This window comes from Urocitellus parryii, chromosome 15, assembly GCF_045843805.1.
Source record: "Urocitellus parryii isolate mUroPar1 chromosome 15, mUroPar1.hap1, whole genome shotgun sequence".
Taxonomy (NCBI): Eukaryota; Metazoa; Chordata; class Mammalia; order Rodentia; family Sciuridae; genus Urocitellus; species Urocitellus parryii.
This window is the reverse complement of record NC_135545.1, coordinates 39,899,259-39,924,055: the sequence shown is the minus strand read 5'-3', so window position 1 is coordinate 39,924,055 and position 24,797 is coordinate 39,899,259. Positions and strand designations below refer to the sequence as shown.

The following is a 24,797-nucleotide window of genomic DNA, read 5'->3' as shown; positions in this document are numbered from 1 at the left end:
AAAACTGAAGTATTTCTTTCTTTTCGTTTGTTTCTGAAGAAGAATCAGACTTTATTCCCTCCTCTCCAGCATCAATGGCAGGATCAGAGCAAGCCTTAGCTTCTATGCTCCCTTAGGGCAGAGACGTGGCGTACCATACCGAGTTTTATGGTTTAGACCAAACTGCTGTGGTCCATGAAAGGACAGGTCAAAAAGACCAACAGAAAAAGCAAGGCAGAGGTATGGAAAAGCGAAAGAAATTGGATGGCCCCTCAACCGCACTCTCCAGAACAGCACTCGGGTGGTCTCCCAGGAGTCGCTGTGGTGGCCCAGAGGAATGTCACCTTGGACATGTATGGCAATGGCGGTGGGGGAATCAAAGGAATAAGAGTTTCTGGAAATTTGTCGCCTTCCTGGTAGGAATGGGCAATTTAAAGGCCGCAATATATTCCTTGGTACAGGAGGCGGACGGAGATTGGCGCATATTGACACAAGGATCCTGACCACCGAGTCGTCAGGAAATAAATGCAAGCAGGAGGGCAGGTATTAGGGTAGCCTCGCCTGGTTCTCCACCTTGGTGCACGCTTCCTTGCCTCGATTGGAAACCGAGGAGCTCTGCGCGCTCAGTGACCCCAGGTGGCAGGGAGCTGAAGCTGGGGCTTCTGTAGTTCCTCCTCTCCCCAGGCACTCCAGTCTCCTCCCCAGGAGCGCTCCGCTTTCTTGGAGACCCTGAACGTTTGGGGGTCTCTTTTCCCACTAACTCCTGGGTCTCTCTCCTTTCTTCATGCTTTTTTTTTTTTTTTTTTTTGACTCTTCTGCTCCAGCACCAGCTTTCCCTTTGCTTCCCTCTCACCCTTCTTTTTCGCGGATCTGCGGCTCCATCTCCACTCCCAGCTCCTGACCAGTCCCTCCCAGCGGTTCCTTCCACCCTTGACCCATTTGCATTTCCACCTTCCCTGCATCTCTTCCCTGTCCGCCAGCTCCCACCTTGGAAACTTGTTCTAAACAGGGATCCCCACGTAGGCACAGTTGCTCCCGGCTCGGGGTGCGGGTCCCCACACGCCTCCCGCTACCCGGAGAGCCCCGCCCCGCCCAGTCCCTAACGCGATTTGCAAAGACCCGGCTCCGCCAGTCCTTTCTCCCAGCGATTCGGTGAAGGAGGGCTGGAAGTGAGCTCTGGTGTTCCTCCCAGTTGCCCGCACCCCTCGGTGAGGGGAAACCCAAGACCTAGGGAGGATGCGAGTAGTTCGCCCCCTAGACCCTCCCTCCCGCAGAGCAGCGCTCTCCACCGTCCTCCTTCCTTGGCGGGTCTGCGGGGAACCGGTGGGGGAGGCAACAAGTGACCCCCTCCACCCCGCGGGGAGTCTGATACCCCTCTGGGGTAAGGATCAAGGAACCCCCGGGTGGGGGGTGAGGTTGACCTATTGGCGTCTCCCCGGAGGCGCTGTGCGTGGGGGAGAAGAGGACTGGGAGAGAACCAAGAAGGCTCTCTCAAAGTCCAAAGCCCCCTTCCCTTCGGCTTCACCACCCGCACCGCTAGCAGAGTTTGCAAGGGAGGGGGCTTTGGGATTTGAGGAAAGGGGTGGGAGCTGGGAAAGAGCCGCCAGCGTGGAGGGATTTTTGGAGGGTGGGGTAGCAGAGTGAGAAAGAAGAGAATGCGCTCCCTAATTCCGATTGCCTCCCCCACTTGGGCGATGCCTTCCTTCAACCCACCATCAGGCGGGCCAGGCGAGGACCCAGCTTGACCAGCTGGAGCGGATTTAGGAGAAGGAGGAAAATGGGGGCTCCCAACCCCTCTCCAGCTTCCCTCCGTCTCCCTCCCTGATTGGCTGTGCGTCCCCGGAGCCCAACTTCAGTCGCTCCAGACTCTGTCTCAGCCCCAAGGGAGTCGGAGCGCCTCGACCCCGGAGGGAGGGGCGGCAAAGGATCCAGGGGTTGGCACATCTCGGGCCCTTGGGGGAGGGGCGCGGACCAGTTTGGCCCCCGCAGCCCCAGCCAGGCCCAGCTCGCCGCGTCTCGAAGCCTCAGCTCCTCTCCGCCCCCCGCCCTTTCCATCCCTCCCAGCGGCGGCCTCCCTCCTCCTCCCCTCTACCCGCCCGCCCGCCACCTCCCCCCGGTTTCTCATTCCTGCCACTAGCGCGCTCGGCGGCTCATTCCGCGGCCGCCGCCAGCTGAGGGGAGAGTCGCGGGCCGAGGAGCAGATGCCGCGGGGGCCGCTCGCAGCCGCCGCCGACTTGTGAATGGGACCGGGACTGGGGCTGACACCGCTGCGCTTGCCCTGCACCGGAGATCCACAGCCGAAGGTCGCGTCCACCCGCAAGAGCCCTAGGTAAGGCGCTCCGCCAGTCCCTTCCTTTCTCCAGGACAGGGCTTCTCGGAGTGGGTGGGGGTAGGATTTCCTTAGAGACTGTCTTGGGAGGGGGGCAGGCTGAGGTCTAACCAGAGAAGACTTCGCTAATGCAAAGCAGAAGGTGGAGGGTGTGTGTGTAAAGATTTGTTTAAAAAAATCAGAAAAGGAGAAGGGAGCCAGCGGAGGGCGAGGGCAGAGCAGGGGGGTAGAAGAGCCAGATGTGCGCTCCACCACTCTTCCCGGCTCAGGCCTCCTCTGGGGTCTGTGCCCAGGCCATGGCACAAGGGCTTTGCACCCGGCTGGGGCAAGGGACTGCAGAGCTAGCTCCGGACACGTCGACTGCCCCTGGTCTCCTCTCTGGGGAAAAGTCGCCCCCAGCACCGGGCTCGCCCGCCCGCGCTGCGCCTCTTTCGGAAAGCTGCGTGCGACCTGAAGACCTCTCTCTCTGAGGGGTTCCTACGCGGTCTTCCCTGATCTCCGCTGAGCGATCCCCAGGGCACAGTCCCTCGGGTGGAGACGGCTGGGAAAGCCCCGAAAAGGGGAAGGAGCCAGGCTTGGAGCGGCGATCCCCCGCACTTTAATAGCGTGGGTTTGGTCCGCTGACTGCGGCTCTGGGACTGCCGACTGCGGCGCGCGCTCCAGCCCTCAAGCCCAAGTCTCTTCCGGAGCTCAGGCGGCGGTTCCTAAAGTCCCAACATATCAGGGGTAGGTCTGCTAGCTGCTCGGACTAGAGCTGGGTTTGGGCTTGGGCTTGGCGAAGCCTTCCAGGGTAAACGTTAACTTTGCGAACGAAAGCTTCCCCCAAGCCTGCGCCTCCTCTCGGAGCGCGCCAAGCCTCCCCAGCTCCCAGCACGCACAGCCTCTCTGCGCTTTGCCCCCAGAACGCGAGTCCGGGGGCAGGAGGCTCGGGAGAAGCCGGCAGGAACGGAAAGGCGGCGAGATGAGCACCCCGTTTCCCTGTCCCCAACCCTGAGGACCATTTGGAGGGTCGCCTCACCCTGGGGAGCAGAGTCCCTAGAGAAAGTGGGGTCCTAGGGGCCCGAAGGTCCTGCTTCCTTGTCTGTTTCTTTACTACAAGGCCCGGCTTTCGCCGGTGCTGCGCGCTCCTGGCTCTCTCGGGTGAAAGGTTTTCTAGATGCTAGAAGAAGCCCTGTTGCTTTTGCTGATAATGCAGCAGGAATTTCACGGGCCTTGGCATTGCTATGAAGAAAATGCATCTTTTAATTATTTAATAATGCTATTCCCGCAGGACAACGGGTCCTTTCCTAAGCTAAGCGGTGGGAATTGGTGGTGGTGGTGGTGGTGGTGGTGGTGGTGTGTGTGTGTGTGTGTGTGTGTGTGTGTGTGTTGGGGATGGGGGGGGTCGTTCCTGGAACACTACTGCAAGAGGGATACATTTGCCTAAAGACTTCCCTTCGGTTTCCTCCTATAGAAATCTTGTTCAGATGATTCTGAAATCTTTTCTTGTTTTCTTCTGATCGTTCCTATCGGTTAAAATGAGGCAGTGAGTAAGTTTTCGGTTTAATCACAGGGAAGCAATGACAATTAATCTGGCGAGAGGCTAGATTAATTTCCTTATCACTTGGGCTTGCAGCAAACATCGATGGTTTTGCGGAGTGTCTGGATTTCCTGGGGATGGGGATGCAGATGTGTTCTCAGGAGCGAGGATCCATTAGTATCGCATCAGCATGTTTGCCTGGCTGGACTCTGCTCTGGAGCCTTCCGAGATGGGAGAGGAAAAGAGAAGGGGCTGATCTTCATTTCATTAATCTGGGAATTATTTTTATAAATACGGAGGTGCAGACTGGGAAACATAAAAGTCCCTGCCCAACCCCAGCTGCAGGGAGCCTGGTCTTCTTTCAGAGGAACAAAGGAATAAAAGTTACAAAACAAAGGGACATAGTTGTGGCCAGGACCAGAGGGACTCTGAAGCTACAGTCGTGTTAAGTTCCTTAAACATAAGCTCTGATTCCAAGTTTTAAAGTTGGCCAGTAGGCCCTGGAATTCCATCCTCTGTGCAAAACTGAAATCCTGCCTAGTACAAAGGAATGTGAGTAGTTTCCAGTAGAGACCAAGCAAAGGCATGGAGAGGCCGAGAAACTTTGAGTAAGAATTAGCTTGATAGCTTGCTTTTGTTGAGACATTACAATTTAATGCATGAAAAATGTCTTGTAGCCATACTTTATTGTTAATAATAATTATTATTGTTTTCATCTTAGTTGCAATTTCAGAGTCTGCATATACTGCTCTGTTTATTATATTGTTTGAAAAAAAAAAAAAAACCCTTCTTGCTCACCCCTGTGTGTATGTGTGGTGGTGGGGGGGTGTTGAAGAAATGCTTAGGAAGGATTGAGATGGGATAATCTGGAGAGGCCTACACATGTAGATTTATTCAAACTGGGCTTATGGCATACTAGAAAAATAGGCTTTTAAAATATTTCTAATTGAAGCAGTGGACCATCTTGATAGCACTTCAGAACTTTCATTTTGCTCAGCATTCTTATCAGAACTGGAGACAGTAAAATTACTAGAAACCTAAATTCTATTTTCAATTAAGATACAATCTTTTGGTTAATTTGAAAAAAAATAAAGTTACAGCTGTATCTTTTTATGGCCTAGAACTTATATTTCCCTTTTACTGTGGTACCTCCAAATGTGTATTCTCCATTATTTATGTTTGGGAGAAGGGGGGGCCGACTTGGAGAACCATGTCATGATATGGGGGAATACGGATCAATTTCATGCTCTTTTAATGCACATGTCTTCATAATTCATGGTTTTTCTCTCACTTTGAATAGAATTACATGGCTGCTTTGTAAAGATTCTGGTTTGGGGACCCTCATATGGAAAATGCCATGACTTTGACCTCATGGCCTGATTTACAATGCCAAAGCTACACTCCCATGAACATAGTGTGTGGACCTTGCCTGTGAATGAATGCTAGTGACTTCTGAAGCTCACAGATCACATAAACTTGGATCTTTTATATTTAAATCTATTTTTGAGAACCATCTCAACAAGATCTGTAAATCTGATTTATTTTTCATTCTCAATAAGCTTGTGTAGGTAGACATTTGAGAAACATACTAATTTTGAATTTATTTTCAATATGGATTTTTTCAGCTTGATTAGAGGCATACCCAATCATTTAATAATAATAATAGTAATAATAATAGTAATATTGAAACAGTGCTTCATAGATTTGAAAGTGAGTAGTAAACCTTTTTCTTGATTGGCCAGATTTTCAGAATGACAATGAATTCCCAAGTACTTTTCTCCCTAGAAGATTAAAGCATTGTGCATATTCACTAAGTAATGATTTAAGGGGTCGAAATATGTTTTGGATAATTTTTCCCTTATGAAATGAGGTGTTATTTCATAAAATGTCAACTAATTTGTGAAGAACTCCCATTCTTTAGTTACCCAGAATGTGAATTGTCTGTCTTCCAATTCAAAGTTAACGACTCTGAAATATATATGAAGATATATGACCTATATAAATTTGTGGTTTAATTGGGGGAAAAAAAATCAACAGGTCTTTTAAAAACAGAAACTAAAGCTGGAGAATGTTGGACCCATCCTAATGCAGCAATAGGAGTAGGAGTGAGCCGTTCCATCAGGATTACTGTGATAGCCATCCACAGCCTCCTCTACGAACAGGAAGGACTAAAGAAAACACTCGAGGAGGATAATTAAACATCTTTCTGCTATAATTTTACCCTGACATCGAGAGCCTTGTGCATCTCTGGAAATGGACTCCTTCGCGGAAGATTGCACTTCTGGCCACTAGAGGGCAATGGCGTCCTTCTCCAACTTTCTGCATGGAGCCCATCTGCTTTTGAGGGCACCATGAAAAGCGGTTTTGTTACCACCAGCCTTGTCGGAACTTCTCCGGAGAGACCGAATTCAATCTAATTGTGGCTCAGACTCCTGCTCCAGCAGTTTGTCAGGATTAGCATCTTTCTAGTGGGTGGATCCCATTACCTTCAGCCTCTTTTCACCTTGGACTTTGCTAGAAAGTTGGGAAATCTTGTAACTCGAGATTGAGCAGAAGCCAGGGTGGGGGCTGGGCAGCAGGATAAACAAGGTTAGCTCTCACCAAGCAGTGATCTGGGAGGATTTTCTGGATTTTCCCCCTCCCTGGCAGGAAGAGCATCATTTCTGATTCCAAAAGGAACAGAATGAATAAAGAAGAGAAATATTAGTGAGACGGCTGTGATATCATTGCCAACCCTTTCAAGAGGTTTTGAAGATATCTGCAAGACATTTCTCATTTGTGAAAAAAAAAAAAAAAAGAATAGCAGTTTGATCTTTGGTAAACACTTTTGGGTATGGAGTTTTAATATAACAGCAAATATTTTACTATTACCTTTAAACCGCTCTTGATATTGCTGTACAAAATCTAACTTTAGCAGAGAGTAAAATTTAATTCAAGACTGGTCTTGGTGCACTGGAGTTTAATCATTTGATATTTTTTTCCCTTCTCCTCAGATATGGAAATTATGGCTTATGATTAAATTGCATATTTCAGGCTGCACAAATTTATATTTGTTCCTGGTTGATAGTGTCATTATGAAAGTTCAGAAGAATGAAAGAAAAACTAATGTTACATTATAATTAAGAGGAAAGCTCTATTAAAAATAAGTACAGTACTGTCTTAAGTGGGTACTTATTTGTATTTTTTTTTTTTTTTTAAACCGAGCACAGTTGCCTCCCTGGTGATTCAGCCGTGGAATTTTTGCAGCTCTGCCCTGTGTTGGAAAGCAGAGACAGTGGATGAAGAAGGAAATCAATGCAAATGGATTATGGGAGGGAGGATTAAGTCACTCAGTGGAAAGTAAGACAAAGTGTTTTGTAAACCGATGCTCACTTACCACTGGACAGTTTATTTAACTTAAAAAAACAAATAGAAGTCAGTTTTAAATTCTAAGTGCTTGTGAATAATACCCATTTGTTAGAACTGGAGGCAGAATTTCTGTGTTATTTTGTTTAATGGGTCATCAGACTGGTGACTTATTGAGATAGAGGATTGTTCTCCTGGTTGTGGGGTCAAGATTTCTGCTCGAGCAGGAAATTGCACATTGGGATATTAAGTGAGATAGGAGTGCGAGAGAGGAGAGAAGGAAAGGGGGAAGAGAAAAGTGTGAGGAAAAATTGATGCTCTTTTCATGGTAATTACAAATCTCTGTGTCTCCCTCTTCCTTTCCTCTGTCTGTCAGAATCCTCCTGGAAGGCATCTGGGGTGTTGAATCTAGGAATTTGCCATAAAGAGTTTTACAGGCTTCAGTGGCCAGTGGCCAGAGTCTTACCTGGTACCTTCTATAACTGAGTGCTTCCCAAGCAGGGTTTGTGAATGAACACACCCTTATTCTTAAAATTTTCTTCCTGGTTACTTCAGGTAAAGAAAAACCTTGACTTCTTCCATAAAACCCTGTCCCCCTTCTTCTGTTCCTGAAAGCCACTTAACACACCCTCTGCACTGGAAAGATTGACAGAAGTTAACCTTACTCCTCTACATGGAGCTCCTTGGAGAAAATGGCTTCAGGCCTGGCTTGGTCCCCACTGTGATGATCACCTAATGGAGCAACTAAGTGATAGGGGATGCTTCTCCCTGGGCTTAGTTCAGGACACATGGAGATCTCTTCTAAGCCTGTATTAGCCTCCATCAGTTAGAACAAATAGCAAGAATTTCGAGAAGAGTCCTTGCTATCGATGCGGTCTTACCCTTCTTTATAAAAATAAGCTTTGAAGACAACAGGGTCCAACATTACTGGGGACTCAGGGCCACGTGGATTTTGGGGAATGTTTTACCTGGGAACACATCCTGCAATATTCAGTTTGGTCCCCATCATCCTTGAGGCCTGGAACACTTATTCAACCTTGGAGGCCACCCTGACAGGGCTGGGAGGAGGGGTAGCCAGTGAGGCCTAGCATGCAAGTGCAGGCTTAGCCTCCTATCTTTATTGAAAATTGGCACTTTTGCTCATCACAGATTTTTTTTTTTTTTTGCCCATTAATCTCGATTTTTAAAATGTAGCATTAAACATTATTTATCTTTATCACTGAATTTTTTTTTTCTTTTGCAATTGCTTTTTAGTTTGTCCCCAAGCAGAGGGCTTCTCTTTCTTTACCCTGAAGTTCAAACCCTCTCCAATTCCAACTCCACAGGCTTCCAAAGCAAGTGAGCAAGAATAAGCCCACATAACGAATACTCTGTCTGAAAAAGCAGACCTCATAGTAACCCATGCATCCTAGGATTGTTGTAAAAGTAATATCAAAATTTAGTCCTATGTCTAGTTCGTGATGAATCCTGAATGCTGAGGTCATTTGCCCTCTCAGAAATAGACCTGGGGTTCGGTTTTATAGAGTCATGGTGACAGCGAACAGTTCCTGCAGTGATAAGTTCCTGCACTGAACATTTGCTTTAGATGGGGCGCCTCTCCCAATTAGAGATGAATTGTTTATCAGTGCCTGCCTTTTCGGAATGATTTCAGAATTTAAGTGATTCATCCTTCTTGCATTTCAAATATTCAAAAAGCAGTCAAGATTTGAGACGTTCGAGAGAAGCATTGCTTTTGAAACATGTCTGCCTCCTTCTTGCTTTGTACCCCCACCCCACCCCCCTTCATTTCATGTATGGGCTGCTGTGGGAAGTTACCCTGAAGTCATGTCTTGCTGGGAAAGCTGGCTGAGCGTGCGGGGTGGAGATAGCCATCACAGGTCTGCTTTCCTGTAAGAGGGGCTCATTACTATTCCAGACGAGCTTAAAAGATAATTAGTCTCTTGATAAATCGTCTCAATTTCAAGACTGTTCCTGTTTGTTTTTCAGGTAAATGTAGTTTGCGATTTCAAGGGGTTTGAACAGTGACAGTTTTTACTCCTGACAAGATGGCAGCTGAAGAAGGCCTAGCCCTGACTGGTGGTTTCTGTCTTCCTCAGGAGGAGGTGCTGGGGATTGAACTCAGGGCTTTGTGCATGGGAGGCAAGCATTCGACCAACGGAGCTAGAGCCCCAGGCTGGGTTTTCCAAGGCTGGAAGTGGGGGCATTTCCAAGCTGCCATGCTCTTTCCCATCTGCGGCCTCATTGTGGCACCTGTCCTTGTCCTAGGCTGGTGTTTCCTCCTGCCTGGGTCTGACAAGGAAAAGGCCTCTCTGCTTCTATTTGCCTGAGAAAGAGAAAGGGAGACAGCCAACTTTTTGAGATCTTACTCTGCGCCAGGTGCTGCACCCAGTTCCTCCTTTATTCCATCTGGCCATTCCTGGGGACAGTAGTAGGATCTATTTTACAAAAAGGACAATGGCTGCCAGGGAAACTCAAGATACTTGTTCATGCTCACAAGGCTAAAGGGATGCCGGATTTGAAAGTCCAGGTGCTCAGCTGGCTCTTAGGTTTGATAATGTGTCCCGTGACCCAGCCTCCCTGGATCTCAGGGACAGAGTGGCAGGACAGAAGAGATGAGCTGACTGCTTCATCCTGCGCCTCCACATGATCCTAAATTGTATCCATAAAAGGAGCTCTCCAGATCTCCTGGTCTAACTCTTTTCTGAGCAGATTTTCTTTTTGCCAATAATTCTACAGCACCTTAAATGTACTGATGACAGCCGGCTAACTACCTCCCAGGGAACCCGTGGGGCAAAAGGTGATTCATTAACTCTATTCATTAAAATCTTCTATTTAAGGAAAGAGAAGCTAAAAATGCCCCTCTTTGGTGACTTTTCCCCAGGAGTTACACTTTACCTCCTTTCACTGTTTCTGCCTTTTCCGACAGCCCTGTAGATATTTGAAACTGGTTTTGGATAATAGTTAAAATCCAGTATTTGTTGAGCACTTACTTAGTTGTAGGCAGTAATTAGAAGATGCCATTTGAGAGACTTACTACCCACAATGACCTTATGAGTGGGTAAGATTATGGCCAGCGTTTTATAAGGGTAAAAGCACACTTTCCCAGTTCTCCACTGCTGTTAATAACAAAACTGAGATTTTTCTAACATGGTACCTGAGATAGGTACCATGTTAGACTCCTCACAGCGTTCAGCATGTCACCTAACCTGATGAGATACAGTTTCCATACCTCCCACCATCCTCTTCTCTCTCATCTGCTTCCACTCTATCTTGTCATGGATTCCTTTAACAAATAGCATATTAAATGATATTTTCTGTTGCAGGCTATCTAACCGCAGTGAGTGGTTGGATCCACCATTGCCTATAATGAGGGCTGAGAACTTGTCTTTATTGGGTAGAACTCTCAGGAATCAGATGAAACCATGACAAGAGTCATTGGCTATTCCAGTAAACCTTCATTTAGAGAAGAGGGTTCAGTTACTTAGAACCACAGCTTGCCCAAGATCAGTTAGCAACTTAGGATCTGATACAACATTTAGCTACTCTATTTTCACTACCTAGAAGCAGTTTTTTTTTCTGTGTGTGTGTGTGTGTGTGTGTGTGTGTTCAGTTTGAAGACGGTTCTTTTTTTTTGACTAATTAAATGTGAGACCTATATATGACACATTATGTGAATTTCTTATTTGGAAATATATGGCCAATCCAGTGTTCTTGGGTATGCCATTTGACAGTATTTTACAGAATCTACCATTTGACCTTGGCCTTCAGCTCCATCCTATTTTATAATCACATTCCCTAAATATCTGCATTCCAAGTTCTGCGGAGAACAGACAAAGCATGGTGTCTGTGCTAGTCAGCTTTCTACCACTGTAGCAAAATACCTGGCATAATCAATTAGTAAAAAGAAAAGTTTTATATTGGGTCACAGTTTTGGAGATTTCATTTCACAATTTGCCTGTTGCTTTGGGTCTATGTGGAGGCAGTCCATCAGAGATGAGTAATACCACTCACCTCATCACCAGGAAGCAAAAAAAAAAAAAAAAATGGAAGGGGAAGATACAAGTCCCACAGCCCCTTTCAAGGGTACAACCCCAGTGACCCTAAGACCTTCCACTAGTCCCTACCTTTTGAAGTTTCATCCATCTCTAAATGGCCCACCCTGGGGAGCAAGCCTTTAGCACAAGGGCCTTTGGGTGATATTCAAGATCCACACTATAGCAATGTCCTCACCTTGCCGACCCCAAGCCTTTACAGGGTCCAGTGGCAGGTTGGTTTGCATTTCTTATTATTAAAGTAATAAAAGGCTCTGAGTTGGGCACAAAAAAATGGTTAAAACAAGAGAGCCATTCCTCTGTGATCTGACAACACCCACAGTACAGAAAATATTAGGTCTGTCTTTAAAGTCTCTAGGCTGCATAGTAGTTGCTACAAATTAAAACACAGGAAGGCCAATTCACATCCAGTACAGGGGTCAAAGACAGTTGGAGGGTGAAATAACGGAATCCCACTCCTGCACGTTAGGTGGGACCCTGAGAGGCCACCAGACCAATGCACAGTGCCAAACGGTGCTCCCATTTTGGTCATCTCCTAGTAATGGCTGTGATTTCCAGTGACATGGAACTCAAATGCAAGCCATCGATATGGTGGAAACCTTCACCACTGGAAATATTTCCTTAAGGTTGAGCCGAACTCCACCTCCCCATAGGTTATGTATGTATGTGTTTATTTATTATCTATTTATTTATTTTTTGGTACAGGGGTTGAACCCAGGGGCACTTAACCACTGAGCCACATTCTCAGTCCTTTTCCTTTTTTTTTTGGGGGGGGGGTAGGGTTTCAATAAGTTGCTCAGGCTCTCTCTAAGTTGCTGAGCCTGGTTTTGAACTTGCTATCCTCCTGCTTCATTCTCCTGAGTTGCTGGGATTACAGATGTGTGCCATCATGCCCATCAGGGTTACCTTCTTTGATATAGCCTTTTGTCAAATTACAGAATATCTGTAAATCTTCCTTCTCGTTTAGTATTTGCAGTTAGGTGCTGTGTAGGATATATTGATAAATTGGGCCACAGTTTCCAGGGTGCCTTCTCCCAGTCTCAACATGTCCAGACTGAAAGTCTCATTCATTTTTTCTCCAACCTTCCTTATAGAAAAGGACTGAGGACAGAAATCTGGGCAGCTGAAGTCTAGATTATCAACTCCCTTCTCTACACTTATTTTATTGCAGCCCAAGGCTACATTACATTAGCTTTTATTGCCAGCCACATCACCCACAGGACTTATGCTCCACAGTTTATTTGTTTATTTGTTTTTCCTTATGTGCTGCTGCTAAGTCACATTTCCCTACCTGTCCCTGTGCATGTAAGACATGATAAGGCACCTTCTGTGAGCACAGGCTCTGGAGTTCAAAGCGTGGCCCTGCAAATCACCAGCTGGGCACGTCTCTTCATTTGTTCCTCAGTTTCCCCAATCATACTGGAGTTAATATCACTATGGACCTGATAGGAGAGCTCTGATGTGAAATTACATTCATATATAACAGTGCTTGAAACAGTGCATGGAATGGGGTTGCTGGAATTTTCATTGTTGTTATACTACATATTGTTAGATTCAATGCATGGATCAACTACCTCAAAATATTTTAAAATTTAAATCTTTATTTTGTTATCCAGAATATCTGCCATCCCTACTAAACTCATTTTTGGTGTTGTTACTTAGTCACCAACCTTGTTTGGCAGAAGCAGAAGAACAAAGTAACAGCATAAAATTACCCAGATGGAAGGAGAGACAGAGTCTCCTTAAACCGCATAAGACTTCTGTTTGAATGACTTGACACCCGGGAACACAACACTCTGGATATTACTCATGCCTTGGAGTGAACACTTGTTATTCTGTTTGCTTGTTCATTTATATGGCGGCGTGACATCAGAATCACCCTACTGTATTTGGGAAATAAACCTTTGATAAGATCCTTTAGAGAAAGAAGAACCTTCCTTCTACCTAGAGAAGTAAGGGCCAGAGTTATTTTTGTATTTTCCCTGGATGCTGAAGCATCTACTCAACTCCAATGTCCCTGTGTTTCAAATTTAGGTTCCGTGTCTTGGGTGCATATGCACACACAGTCATTGACCATGGAGAACCCATTCTGGTCATTGTTGCATTGACTGATTTCCAGGGACCACAGAAGTGAGCAATAGCTGCCCGTGTTATGGGAACCACTGTGGTGCCTCCATTTACCTGGCTTCACAACAGCATCAGGTCTGTGGTTCTGACTGTCCCACCTCCCGATTTTCCTGGTATCCTCCTGAGCCACCTTCTCTCAGTTTTTTTTTTTTTTTTTTTTTTTTGCAAAAATTGGGCTACTTGAAGTCTGCTTCTGTTATTTTCAGTTCAGAAACCCCAAAACTTCATTTCTTCACATATCCTTGAAAGACTCTTGTGAGGAATGTTATCTGCTGCAATACTGAATGAGGCTTCTGACTTTTGAGTTCCTCTCCAAGGACAAATAGAATGCTGATTGTTAGATGGGACATGAGGGTGGAGCAGAAGGAACCTTTGTTAAACACTAAATTGTTCAGCTTGTGTGGAACGAGTGGATTGTATAGGCTGTCAGGACCTGGACAGAAGCCGAGTGGTATAGGTCAGTGGATGAGGTGGCATATTCAGGGCCAGCTATGGTGGGCAGCATAACAGGTTATAGGTATATAAATAGCAAATGGTCCCTTGCAAGGGACAGAGCAGGTTGTATGAGAAAATGGTCCATGGATTTGAGCCTTTTAGCCAATGCAAATAATCCCCAAAGTTAAATTACATGGAAATTCTCCAAACATTGATGGCACATGAAAGTGGACTCTCATGAGAATTCACAAGTAGGCTGTGGGCGTAGCTAAGTGGTAAAGTGCTTGCCTAGCACACACAGGGCATGAGGTTTGATCCCTCGAACACACACGCACACACACACATACACAATACACGTCCAAAGTAACCTTAAGTCACATCTCAGCTTCTGGAGAGGACAGTCTACACCCTACTGGAAGTATGGCAGCCTCCATATTGGCCTAAGCATTGGATAAACAAATGAGAGTCATCAGTGCATACAATTGAGCAAGTTTGGGCAGGAGGAAAACACAAGTCAAAACTTCCTCTGGAATTGGTTTCATACCATTGTAGGACAACTTTCCTTTGAAATGATCACCTTTTTTAGGGAGTGAAGTCTGTAGAGAAGGCACAGGTCACAGAGCTTCGTATTCTTGGTATCCTGTCTGAGGGCCCCAGATAGTGGAGCCACAGGGGGGTTTAAATTGTCTTGGCTGAGAGAGCTCCTTGCCCAGATTAACCCAGTTGTCCCCGAACTGCACAGGACTCTTGGAGCCACGCAATTCAATTGCTATGCAATGCTCAATGTCTGGTCACCATGGACACAAATCCAGACCACCAAGCACGGGTGACTAGCCAAACGCAGGTGAGCCCGGCTGGGCTGCTATGATAATACCCACAGATGTCAATTTTCCATCATCCACTTATTAAAACCACATATTGAAAGATTTTTCAAAATATTTCTCCGACAATAGCAGGAGGGCTACATTTAAACTCCAAAGTCAAATTGAAAATTGAGGTTCATTTACAAACAATCCTAATTCACAACACTTTGCCATAGAATATCACAGGAGTAAAGAGAGCTCTGTGTTGAGATACCTCAGCTCACTAAATGCTGCATATGGAGACGCAGCTGTGGTATAAGATATAGTTTTCATTTTCGTTATTATTTTTGGAAACCTGAAAGGCACTATATAAATGAAGTGTTACTATTAGTATTATTATCTTGCAGCAAAAATTGCAATTTAGCACTTGAGCTGGACACACTTGCCTTCCAAGTTATACATTGGTGATTCTTGTGTTTTATTCATCACCGTTCTTACTGCAAACATCTCAGAGAATCTTCAACTTCAGCAAATCTCGGTAGTGTGTCTGGGAGCATTAGTCAGGAGCCTAATGCAGCCTGAGAAGCCACGTCTTTGAAGTGAGGAATAGACTGGATCCTGAGGAATCATTGCGGCTGCTCCCTTTCCAACACCCCTACTCCCCATGTGCCCTGCACTGCAAGCCAGAGAGGCAACCGATTTTCACTTACGGAGAGCCGTGCCTTGTGGCCTTTTCTTATTGGGTACGTAACTTCTGTCCCATTTCTTCCGAATGAGGAAAGACTACCTGTCAGCAAGTCTGTGGCCAATTGCTGACAAATTTCTCCTAAGAGGCTGCCCTGTGGTTCCCCCCCTCAGGGCACACCAGCCAGTGCAGTGCTGGAGTTGTTGATAAATAGCTGTGTGGCCCTGAGAAAGTAAATTAACCTCAGTTTCCTCATCTGTAGAGTGCCTTTTGGGTCTTCTCCAGCTTTAAAATAGCCTGACTTTCAAATCTTTGTCCAGAAATCACTGGGCAGGGTGCTTTCTAACTCTTGCATCTTAGCATTCTAGGGAAGGAGCCCTACAGACAGGAATACCAGGATGTGAATGCACAGATTTGATTTGCCTGAGCAGAGCGGCTGCCTGCAGGTGATGGTGGGGCATGATCCTGGAATGCTTGATGGGGGGCAGTGTTTTAATACCAAATTCAAGGCTTTGGACTTTATTCACGAGGTTCCAGGAAGCCTAATAAGCATATGGAAGCCAGACATGGTATAACATGCCCATAATATCAGCCACTAGGCTGAGGCGGGAGGATCACAAGTTCAAGGCCAGCCTCAGCAATTTTGAGACCTTGTCTCAAAATAAAAAAAAAAAAAAAAAAGAAAAAAGAAATAAAAATGGCTAGGGATATAGTTCAGTAGTTAAGAACCCCTGTGTTCAATTTCTGGTTCCAAATAAATAAATAAGAATATGGAAGAGAGGGTAAGGTGTTCCATTCTTTATTAAGTGTTTCCTGATCCAACAGTAAGAGAAACTGATAGAAAGAGATAAAACCCCTTAAATAGGAAAAATCAGCAGGGAGAGTATTATGGTAGCGATGAGGAAGCCAGGGCCAGGCTACTGGCATTATCATAATAGCCAATGTGTCCGGAGCACTTACTATTTAGACACACTGTGCTCAGCACTTTCCGTGAATTATCTCAATCCATCTTCAGTACAACCTCAGTGAGGTAGAAACTATTATTATCCCCATTTATAAAATGTGGAAACCAAGATTAAGAGTCGTTAGGCAACTTTCCCCAGTGTTAGGCTGTTACTAAGTGAACAGGCAGGGATTTGCTCTTCCCAGTTGTTACAGGGAGACAGACTTCAGTTGCTGGCCGGGGTGAGCTTGTGAAGCTTACTACTGATGCTCCATGGATACTTGTAGAGTGCTTACAGAGTGCCTGGGACAGGGCCTTGCCTATGTCATCTCGCTTCATCTTCCCAATCCCCAGTTGCACAGGATTTGAATTCAGAACCCGTGACATTCGTAGTGCATCCAAGATTGGAGCTTCTTGGTTCTCCCCCGACCCAGGATGATTTAAAGATGACACAGAGTGTTATGTTTTCTGTGATGCGTTCGTATTACTTAAATATTTAAAATATGTGTTAAGCAGAAAGAAGTTATATTTCCCCCCTCAATTTTTGGGTTCTGTCCAACCATAACATAGAAGAAAGGAAGATACCACCAAGAGAATCATGTTACAGATATTTTGCACTCGGTTTACAATGTACCTTGGGATTGTTGAGAGTAAACATATGTATTTGTTGTTGTTGATGTTCATAAATGGGTGTGATCTTACCCACCCTGGGATACCACCTCTGAGTTTGTATGATGTGTTTCAAATATGGGAGAAGAGTCACATTCCACCGCTGTGTTGTATATTTATAAGGACTGAGTTTTCTCAGAGATAAAAGAAGCATCTAGGCTGGATTTTAAGAGGCCTGAAATGTGACACTCCACGCTGGGACGTAAAAACGAATATAACTGCAAACACCAGCATGGCAGGTTTTGTTCATAGAGACAAAAGCGACCGAAGTGTACTGCTTTGTGTTTGATTGAGGTAATATTCTTGCTTTCCTGGTGGATTTTCATCTGTGTACCAATTGGTCTAATCCATTTGTCCATCCTTTCTCAAATCAGCTCACTGTGGAAAAGAAGGGATTCACTTTCCTTCTTTGTACTTCTTTCTTCTGCAGAATGAGAGGATTAGGATGGAGTTGTCTTCTCACAGATGCAATGCAGATGGACAGCTCAGCTCTGCTTAAAACAATACAAGAAGCTTTTTCTGGTTTGCCCAGTTTCACACAGAGAATATGCATATTTTCTTCCCCCAACCCATCTCCTGGGGCTTATTATTATTATTATTATTATTTCATTTAGACAATGAAAACCAAATAGATGGTAGGTACTTGGAAACTCCAGTTCTGGCAAAAACCTAAAAAACTTGTCCCCCAGCTCACTGAAATGAACAGTTGCTAAAACAAAACCAGTCAGGAAAGTTTTGTGGGAAAGATTATGATTTGAGTAGATTCATGGAAATATCATCACTCTTCAGGAATGACCTGTCTTTGCTTAAGGTTGAAACTATTGATACTATTTCCAGTATTGTTTTTCCAGTTGCATGGACAATTATTTGATGAACTTTTATTTTTTTTGTCCTGAAGATGATTTTCTTCCGAGAAAGTGACTGAGATTGTATCAGCCTGGCCGGTGGAGTAGGTGTGGGCTTCCTCATGCAGGGCCAGCTTGGATGCGAAGCTGAGCAGTTTTGGAAAGAGTAGCTTCATTTGCATTATTGCATCTGCTTTCAAGGCTCAGTTGGGCTTCCTGTAAGGGGACATTAAGAATTCATTCGTATTGTCTCAAGTGTGAGAGATTGTGCTAATCTAACTGTAATTTTTATATCAAATTGAACAAGAAATGAGTTTGTCAGAAATAATCATGCCTACTACTGAGGTGCTGGATTGGACAGTTAGGGAGATGTGACTCCCGCCCTGTGAGATGCTCTGGTGTTGTGTGCAGATGGAGGTTACCTAACCTGCTGGACCCAGGCATACGCATACCCCAGGGACTTTTACGGACCCAGGCATACTTCAGTAAAATCTTAGGGACTGTGGCTGTCTATAGACTCCTCCTAGATGGGAACATTCCCCAGCCTCTGCTTACTTCCCAGTGCCATGGTAACCTTCTTAAACATAAAATCATAATCATAATCATAATCATAATAAAATAAGCAATACCAACAAAAAAGCAAACCCATTAACCTTTATAAAACATTTCAATCTTTACAAAATTTATGCTTTCCTTTAAGTGAACATATTAAAACCTGATGCTGATGCTGCAAAGTTAGGCCTAGAAATCCTGAGTAGTTTGGGGGAGAACTGGGAAGATCTCAGATACTTACACTATTGAACATTCAGGAACAGATCTGAAAGCTATTAGCCATCTGCAAGGCCAGAGTTCTTTTGGCTTCATATCCAGAGCGATAATAATAACACATCCAAGTTTACAAAGTCAGATTACAGTCCTCCTTATCTTTTGGGGTCTTTCTTTTGAGCTAACGGGGCACGGAGCAATTTAAAACCTATATCCTGACTCTACACCAACAATAAGAAGAATATGTACCATTCCCCGAGGATCTCGGTGTGTGCTTTATGTTCCTTGTCTTGTGTAGCTCCCCTGACAGCAGTAAAAGTCTGATCTGAGGACAGAGAAATGACTGAAAGCTCGTGTGCTAAAGGGGTTTCTATGCATGAATACCGATTTGACTCTCACCTGTCTTGATGTGCGTGCCTGTGCACATAGTGCTTCACTTTTTGCCTCAGTTTCCTCATCTGTACCGTCGGAATGCAAATGGCATCTAAGTGGGAAATAAAAGTATGTGGAGAGTACTCCTAAGAGGTAACCATGTCTTGTGAGTTATAAGTTAGTATTTTTATGTCAGTATTTCTGTTCTATGGAGAAGAAGTGGAGGTATGATAAGTGCATATGTCTTACCCTGGATTAGGTGGCTGGTGAGTGAACATGGGGAAAAATTTGTATCCATGCTCAGTGACTCCAACCTGTTTGTTATTTTCCAATCCCTTCATTAAAGTTGACTAAGCTATTGCTTTTTCCACACCAAAACTCCTACCTGGATTTTAGGAGGAGAAGCTTTCCATTGCTGATGAAACCTTCATGCTTTATTTTTTTTGAAAGAAATTGAAAAATAATGCTTTCCCAGCATGAATTATATTTGCATAACTCTGAGAATATTAAGAACTCAATTTTCTCCACCAAATCCTTTGTTTGTGAGCTTTTCTATGTTTGTAATTGAAAAATTTCAGGATAAGTCTTTAACCCAGTGCTGTCCAATAGAAATATGTAGTAGAAGGCACAAATGGGAATCGTACACGTAATTTAAAAGTTACTTAACTTCAAATTTCTAGAGGTCATGTTTAAAAAGCAAAAAAAAAAAAAAATAAGTGACATTAATTTTAATGAAGCATTTTATTTAAGCCAATATATTAAAACATTACAACATAAGATAGCATATTATAATAACATAAATTCTTAACTTAAAAATATTAATGTTATACTGCACATTATTTTTGCATACTACATCTTAAAAATATGCAGTGTGTTTTACACTTATAATGTGTCTCAATTGGGTCTAGACACGTGTTAACTGTTCAATAGCCCCATGCATACTGTGAATCCTATATATATAATTCAGGTCTCAGCTTTCCAAGAGGCAATTTATACAACACATTTTTTAAAAACTACTATTAGTGATGGAGACACTGTGCTATAAACATCACCATATTATCTAATTTCATAGTCAAAACAACCCTGTAATTTTACCCCTACTTTCAGGCAAGGAAGTGCAAGTCTCAAAAAATATAAGTCCTGGATTATGTGCATGCTATCATTATGCAAGCTCATAAGATGCAAAACTTGGGTTTAGCTTTTACATCTTTTGTCTGCCTGTCCAGACATCCTTCCACAGTGAGATAATCACCTAATAATAGCAAGGAAGAGGATGACAAGGACAATGATGAAGCAACAGCAATGACATTAACATAACAATCCTCTTAGCACCTGGCATTGGCAAATATATAATTTTTTTTCTCTTACATTGTCTCGTATACTGCTGTGTTTATTCATATTTGATAGCAAGTCCTTTAAAATCTGTATTTATACCCTAAACAAGCCCCTGGCAGGTTGCAAGTTTCCAAGCTAAGCAAGAAGATGTAATAATTCAATTAGCCAAGCTGCTTCCAATGCCAGGTTCATCCAGGAAGTCAGAGTCCCATGAAGGTTAGAGAGAGATCCAATGGGACACAGGAAAGGTGAACACCAGGGAAGCATGCTATAGGGTGCATGGGCCATGTGGATAGGCACCCTTTATTTGTTTAGGAGTCTGCAGCTAAGGCATGGTTCTGTAGAGACCCCTTATGTCTGTTCCACGTGCTGGTGGTGATGAGGCAGCTTGATGGTGGATGGAGATTCTACCTTCAGAGGGCTCAGTCATGGAAGGCAGGTGAGTGGCAACACCTGGGACTTGAGTGGAACTAAGCTGGAACCTGAGTTCTCAGCCACATGACCTTTTCATTTGGCTAAGTTTGACTCTGACATGCTGGTTGGCTTTCAGGAAGAAACATCTCAAGAGCTGATGTTCCAAAGGACGAGTCTCAATGTGCAGTTGTGGCTTGGTCTCCTTCTGCCTGTCTGTATAATTCCCCTTGCACAAAAGATATCCACATGGCTAAGCCCAGAGTGAGTTCATAGAGGTACTTCAAGACCGTGCATAGTATAAGGCATGATGGACTGGGGCCCTCCAAGTTAAAATCTTCTCCAGAGGCTTCCCCAAGAAAAAGTTATGTGAATCTTCAAGAGAGTGGATGTCTGAAGGGGCTACAAGAAACATGATCCCATTTAGAATTATCCTCTCACTCTGTTCTTGCCCACATACTGGGATGAGTTTGGGGGATAGGATTTTGAGTCTGCGGCTACACAGAAATCTAACTCGTACAGGGATGGCTTTTCAAGATGAAGAAAGAAATACCTTTTAGAGTGGCTTTCTTCATACTTAACGATGACTTTGGTTTTCAGAGTCAGAAGTTTCCATTAAGGTCATGTTAGCTGTGTTCTTCAGGCATCTTTTGGTGCTGAGAACCCGTGATCATTGGTCAGAACAAAGAGAGGCTCTGGTGCTTTTGATTTTATCATGCGACTTGAGAATAATTTTACTATTGAGGATACATGGCTACATGGTGTGAATGGAATATGTCATCATAACTCTGAGTACAAGTGTCCCCGAATCAAGACAAGCCATCAGATCCATCCACCCATCCATTCATTCACTTAGCTAAAGTCACAGACACTGATAATCAGCTGACCTGGGAGGATATATGTGGACAAGGTAGACTTTATTTTGCTTTTATGGATCTTAGATTTTGGAGGAAGCAAACATAAAAAAAAAAGTGAACAAAATAACTTTCAGTAGTGATAAATGCAAAACATGGCAATGGATGTGTGAGAAGGGACTCTTGATATTTGAGGGTAAGCATCATCTCTGCTCATTCCAGATGAGTGCTGCTCATGATTATGAGGAAGACGGCAGGAATAGTACTACGGTTTGGGGGGGCTGCAAAGTGATGCATGGAGAAGGGAGAAGTAAGGGAAGAGAAAAATAGAAAAAAAATAGAAAACTGAGAAGGAAGGCATACATGGAGGGAGGAAAGGAGAAAGGGAAGATAAGATATTAGTGTCATGGCTCACAGTTTTCATGAATGACGTCATGGAATCCCAACCATCGTAGAACTGGGTCTCAGAGGGTGGCAAGAGAACTCTAGAGGGTGGAGCAGCAATCGACCAACATCACAGGTGAGATCAGGGTTCTTCCCAGAGTGAATCACCTGCCGGTGCAGGTGCATGCCTGTGTCTCCTCCTGGATGTTCAGTGCCTCTCTGGCAGGGAAGATCCGTCTTAACTGTGATGTGTGAGCAGAGGGTGTGCATCTCTTGGGGTTTTGAGAGGCCAATGAATTTGGAAAACGTGTTGGTGTAGTAAGTAAATGGTTGGAATGGAGAAAATCATTAAAACATGGCTCCCCTGAGCAATGGATAACAGCTTTGAGGTGATGCCTGAAATAATATAACCTACACATATTGAGGGATGGCTTGGAGGAAGAAACTTATCAGATTTTCACCTCTGACAATATTAAAAAAAAAGCAACTGAATGTGCTCCTCAGGATGATAAATTTAGATTAAATCTGAACGACTCCCTTGATAAGGGGTGTTCGCTGTAAGTGGAAGGGCACAAAATTGTTTTCTCAGAGGGCATTGATCATAGCAATTGTTCATCCATCTTGGGCATCACTGATAAATGCCATTCTGGTGGGGGATGCCTCTAGCTGCTTTCTTCCCTCCAACTTTCTCAAATTCACTATTAGTTTTTTTGTTGTTGTTGTTGTTAAGATACTTTTCTTTCCCGGGAAAAGAAATCTTTTCTCAGTGCATGAGTCAGCTTTGTTTTACTATAACAAAATATCTGACACAGGCTACTTATGCAATAAAGACAGGTTTATTTTGGCTCATGGTTCTAAATGTTTAATTCCTCTATTGGCAGTCCTAGCATTTGGGATTCTGGCAAGGGTAGCTCATCATGGAGGGAGTGTGTGTCAGAGCAAGTGCATCTTCAGCCAGGAAGCAGAGACACAGAGGGAGATGGACCAGGTCCTACCGTCCCTTTTGAGGGCACATCTCTAGTGACCTTAGGACCTCCCACTGGGTACTTATATTCTAAAGGTGCATATTACTTTCCACTACCTTAGGGAACAAGATTTTAAATAGGACCTTTGGGGGCCACTCATCCAATGTGATGCTTGAGTTTCTCATCTGCATCAATCCCCTTAAATGTTAGAGCTTCTTAGAACTTTCTTCCTTAGTATTTTCTTTGAGTTATCTTCCCCTCTTCTGTTTGCTACAAGGAATCATTCACAAATCCCCTGGCTTGTCAATCATCCTCATACTAGCTAATGCTCAGGACGCACCGTGTATTTTACTATTTCCTTATGTTCCCCATTTTAGTGATGTCAGCTCAATTATCCACACAGAGGCAAATAAGGAAACGTTAACCTTGGGGGATCCACCTGGGAGACCTCACATCTAGTCTTTCACCAGTTGCTATTATTTTTATTTCGGACATTTCTCTCACTGTAGGTCAGTTTTTCTAATTCTAGTGCCTTTGTCGATGTTCCATTTTTATGATTTCTTCTGACATCTCTCCTTATTCTCCTGACTGCCCTCCTTGCCGACGACCGTCGGCTCTGTCCTTCGCTCTACTCTTGTTACTGGAGTGCATGCTTCTTGGGGCAAAGGTTTGGAAGATCTTACCAAACCTGCTTCTGTGTTTAGCTAAGGAAGTTTGTCGTGGTGGCAGGTTCCATTCAGACCAAGGGAGTTTTAAGAAAAATGGACACATTTTTGGCCCTGTAACTGGGCAGTTCAGGAGCAGCCCAGCTACTGGAAACATAGGCACAGGACTTAAAAGAGTTCTTGTGAACTCTCTCTCCACCCCACCACAGGGACACAATTATGTCTGCTGAGCTCTGCTTCTTGTCAAGGGTTGGCCCATACTTTACTGCTCCTGGAGATTTCCTCCAGGTGACACAAACTATGACTCAATGACCTCCGTGGAAGGAAGCCTCAGAAGGTATCTCTTATGCCTCTGCCTGAGATAATACCAAAGAAGTAGGCTTGCCTGACTTAAGTCACCATATCTGAGGACAAATATGGTGCATATATCTGTGCATATTCTGAAGGACTCAGCATGGCTCATGGGTTCATCCATGGGGTTGAAAGTGGGGTTGGGGCAGATAAGAAAAACTCATGAACCCCAGAGGTACTCAGGATTCTTGTTGGATGGGTAGAGAGATGAATACATGAATCAATTAACATTTGGATCCCCTAGATTTCCCTAGATTATTTCCTTATCTTCCTTGCAATTCTTACTGTCCTTAGGAAAGAGGATTCAATTCATGGAACCCTCTGATATAGAATTCATTATATTGCAGCTACTGTGTCCTGCAGCTACAGAGTTCATGAGGCTTGCTTGGCACACCCATTCACAACAAGCAGTGCCCACTTTCATGAGAATGAATGAGTTAGTGATTGAAATTGTGAATGAGTGTACAAATGAACAGATAAGAAAACTGATGATCATACAACATTTTTGTAATTTCATGTTCTTTGCCCAACATATCTAATATTCTTTTGTCAAAGATCTGAAAGTAACCTTTAAGACCTTTTTTTTTTTACACACTTAGGAGCTGGTATTTAGATAATTTAAAATTATTATCCCTAAAGTCATATGGCATAATAGCAGCAGAGCCAAGAATAGGACTTTTTAACAGTTTTAATTCCTGGTTAAGCACACTCTTCACAATTTCTTATCTCCATTCATCATTAGACCAAGCACCTATTATATTTCTAGACACAGTGGGAGATGCTACAGGGGCTATTAGAACTGAAATGATAGACTTCCAGTTCTCCAGAAGCTCATAGATAACTGAGGGGAATTTGAGAAATTCCCAACAGCACAAGTATTACCTACCCAGAAAAGGAATGTCATTCAGGCCATCTGCCTCCATGTTTTCTTGCTGTTGGAGAGTATTTGAATATTTGATGTAGT

At 44.1% G+C, this 24,797-nt stretch overlaps 1 protein-coding gene across 1 annotated transcript in view; it reads left to right on the top strand.

Annotated features, from left to right (window-relative positions):
* Positions 1-2,156: 2,156 nt before the first annotated feature.
* Positions 2,157-24,797, top strand: part of Cdh11 (cadherin 11) — a 148,928-nt gene continuing 126,287 nt past the window's right edge. Inside the window, exon 1 of the mRNA XM_026392626.2 lies at positions 2,157-2,308. The gene's annotated coding sequence lies outside the window, so the exon portion shown is untranslated. The remainder of the gene's footprint in view (positions 2,309-24,797) is intronic.